Source organism: Rhinopithecus bieti, unplaced genomic scaffold, assembly GCF_001698545.2.
Source record: "Rhinopithecus bieti isolate Rb0 unplaced genomic scaffold, ASM169854v2 scaffold_5023, whole genome shotgun sequence".
Taxonomy (NCBI): domain Eukaryota; kingdom Metazoa; phylum Chordata; class Mammalia; order Primates; family Cercopithecidae; genus Rhinopithecus; species Rhinopithecus bieti.
Window position 1 is genome coordinate 2,698,295 of NW_016805223.1, and position 4,085 is coordinate 2,702,379.

General features: G+C 29.9%; 1 protein-coding gene across 1 annotated transcript in view; it reads right to left on the minus strand.

Annotated features, from left to right (window-relative positions):
• Nucleotides 1-4,085, minus strand: part of METTL25 (methyltransferase like 25) — a 131,213-nt gene that overhangs the window by 52,544 nt on the left and 74,584 nt on the right.

A 4,085-nucleotide genomic window follows, 5' to 3' on the forward strand; every position in this document is an offset into this window, starting at 1 on the left:
TAAACTATATTTTAAAAATTTAAAATTTTATTTAAAAAAATTAAATTAGCAAACATTTCAAACACAGAAAAGTAATAAATGTGTAAGAGATGTGCATATACTTGCTACTCAAATTTAAAATATTCATATTTGCCTCAGGTCTTTTTATTTTCATAAATGAAACTGTTTACATATAGCTAAATCATACACTTTTAAAATGAAAAGATAATTCACAATTATCTTTTTATCAGTATAAGAGCAATTATTGTAGATACACAAGATCACTGACAAGATAAGTAACTTTCCTCAAGTTGCTTAGCTAGTTAGCAAAGAACAGAGCAAGAACTAAAAGCTTGTTATTAGAATACTGGTTTATCACGCTCTCACACCATGTGGAGTTAGTGGGAAAAAGAGTTCATTGCATGAAAACTGGCTTCACAGAAATGGTTTGAAGAAAAAAAATGTAATTTTTCCCATTTACTTGAATGATACTTTCACTGAACATCTACAGCCAAGTAGAATGTTATGAATACAGAAGACAGCTATTACATAATTTTCATATTCTGTTAAACAGCAACAGGTCCAGATAAGTTTTCATTTATGGTACTCCTTGTGCTAATTTCAGATTAGATTTTTATTATAAATTTTCCTAAAGGCCAAACTGAATTTTAAAAAAAAAGAGTATTTAAAAAAAGGTGATTTGGTATATGATAAAAATATCAGATACGCCAGGACTGCTTTTGTTATGTGTTGTTGATGAGCTTCATTTAGAAATAGAAATAATAAATTGTGATTACCTAATAAAAGATAATCAGGTAGGTGGTTAAAAAGTGTTTTGCAAACATTAATACTATTCTTGAACAACGAACAAAGAGGATGAAGAAAACATACCAAGCAGTCATTTCATACTAGTCTGGAATAATTTAGAAGTTTTATCAGGCTTAACGTACGCTAATGAGATTGCTCTAATTAAATTAATATTTTGTGTCTGGTTGGGATTCTTAACTGTTTATGTGAAAGCATTTCCCAGAAAAGTATCTATTTTTTTTTAAAGAAGACCACTTAAGCTTTGAATATTTGTCAAAAATGTCAGTTATGGAGTAAAAGGCAATAAAATAAGATATATTAAAAGAATTGTTCCTTAGATTTTCCAACATTACTTTGGAATCAAAAAAATAAGTCAAGGTGGACATGGGTTGGGATGGGGCTAAGGAGAAGGGCATTCCATGGGCAGCTGACATTGATCACAGCAAGGTAAGGCCAGCATGGTCTGCTAATTCTATATTTACAGAATTTATTTTCCAAAGTCTTCGTTTTGGTTCTCTGAATGTTTATTTTGATAGAAATAATTCTTTTTTTATGGACACAACATATTCTTTTGTCTTTCTAAGGGATATTACATAGTTCTTTTCTTTTAGACAGTCTACATTTCTTCCCAGTTGCTTTTTCTTTAAATATCTCCATTTTTTTTGGTTAGTCTTCCTTTAGATATGTATTGACTCTTGTCTTTCTGTTAATAATGAAAATGAGGATAACATAAATCTGATTAAAAGTGTTTTGCTTATGAGTGAGGACTATTAGTTGTGGGTCTCACCACAGAGGGATAGATCTACCTTGCTATATTGTGAAATCCCTGATGCCAATATCTTGAGGTCTTTTCTCTGAGGCTAGGTTCACTTAAAAAAGACTATTTCGATTTCTTGCGTCAAGGGTATAACACTGGCTATGAGCATTCTGATACTCAAGTTATCCCAAGAAGAACCTGTCATTCTAACAAGATCTTGAACAAGTACCATTTACTAGAGAGTGAGAGAACAAGACAAATTTCCAGAAAAGTAGTTTAAGTGGGGCTACCAAAGGAAGTTATTATGTTAGCATAAATACATTTCTAAGATAATTCTAGTATATATAACTTAGAACACTGGCACATTATTTCTTATGTTGCTATGTAATAGGCATAGAAATAATGGGCCCTGAAAGAATTAGTTTACCTAGCAGTTAGACATTAAACATATTATTTAATCAACTGTATTTTATTTTATTTTACTTTGTTAAATTTTTTATTGCATAAATTTAAAGTGTACAACATGATGTTTATATATACATATGAACAGTTCCCAACTTTCAACTTTGCAATAGTGCATTCAGTATATACTATACTTTGACTACTCATACAACCATTCAATTTTTCACTTTCCATATAGTTTTCAATAAATTGCATGAGATATTCAACACTTTACTATAAAACAGGCTTTGTGTTAGATGATTTTGCCCAACTGTAGGTTAATGTTTAAGTGTTCTGACTACATTTAAAGTAGGCTAAGTTAAGCTATGATATTTGGTAACTTAGGTGTATTAAGTCCATTTTTGTCTGTAGTTTCAACATATGAAGGGTTTATTGGGACATAACCCCATCATAAGCTTAGTAGCATCTATATCTAGTGAAATGATTACAATAGGTAAGCAATTTATTAATAATATATCCACCATCTCACATAATTACCTTTTGTGTGTGTGTGCAGTAAGAGCACCTAAAATCTATTCTCAGAAGATTTCCAGTATATAATACAATATTAACTATAGTCCTTACATTGTACTTTAGATCTCTAAATTTATTAATTCTACATAACTGCAGCATTTTAATTTTCTGACAACACAAAAATCACTTACATTATTTAACTCATTTCTTTGTAAACTGACATAGTGCCATGAACAGAGAACATTACGGGCTAGAGTGTTCTAGGTCTGAGGGCACTAGTCAAACGCAGCACAATAAATGTTTTATTTAATTAGATAGTTACTTCATATCTCAATTAGCTTAATATTTCTCCCATTCTATAAAATTTAGGAAACCAAATGATCTGCTATAAAGAAATACAAACCACAGAGCTTTGGATAAAGTATTGAACACTTTACATTATATTTTATATAATAATTAAAATAATTATATATAATTTTGTCATGACACTGCATGTAGTGTGGATATTGTTTAAAGGGAAAATCATTTTTTTCTTATACTTTCCAATGCACAAAAGCATTAAATGAGGATGTTCTGCAAAATTTGGCATTGAGTCCATGATACTAGCCAAAAACAATAAATTCTACAACATCTGGATAAAGCTGTTACTCCAGGAAAAAATATAACCATACCAAACATGCTGACATTCTGGCATTACGACCACAGCACCATCTCTCTTCCTTTAAATAGTGGCACATTGGAAATCCCCACTTTTCCTGAGTACGTTCTGCAGATGGGGGAAAAATACGGATTATTTAAATAAAATTCTTCCTTTTTCAGTTAAAATAAATAATCTACTGAGAAAGCAAATCAGTCATCGAGAAAGTGAAAACAGTAGTTTAACATGGAAATGGTGATGTTTAACAGTTCATTCCAGTTTGTTAATTGAAAGCATACTAATGTTATGAAAATGGTATTTGCTCAACACAGCTGCTTTGTGTTTAAGTTCCAAGTCTGGTACCAACCAATTTGCCAAAACAATTTCTCTAAGATTTAGCAATTTAAAATGCAAATACTCTTAATATTCATTATAACTATAGGAGGTAAGTAATGAGATATTGAAAATTTATTGCTGACCTGACTTTTTAAAAGTGACTTATTAAATATGACATTTGGCAATTTATTATAGAACAATATAAAGTCATTCCTAACAATGTTGAAACATCAGGTTTTTTTTAAGCCACTACGTTCCCTCTTCAGAAAAAGAACAGCTCTACAGGCTCTTATTTCTTCCTTATATTAAGAGACTGTAATATTTTCAACTATGACCCAATTTAGCTCAAATGCACCTATGTTTTACAACAAAAACAAAAATCAATGTTCATTACTTAATCACATATCTACTGCTCAACTTAATAGAGTTACACATGCAACCTGGTGATATTAGAATTTCTGATGTAGAACTGTTAGTTCCACAGGGTTTTTGGAAAGGAAAAGAAAGCAATTTATATTTTAAATTAAGACCTGGAAAATTTTATTAAAAACAAAACCAGTGATAATTAAAAGAAAGTTGAGATAAACATAAATATTAATTTCTATTATATTATAAAAAGTAAAATAAAATAAAAACAAAAAGGTGCTTTATAAG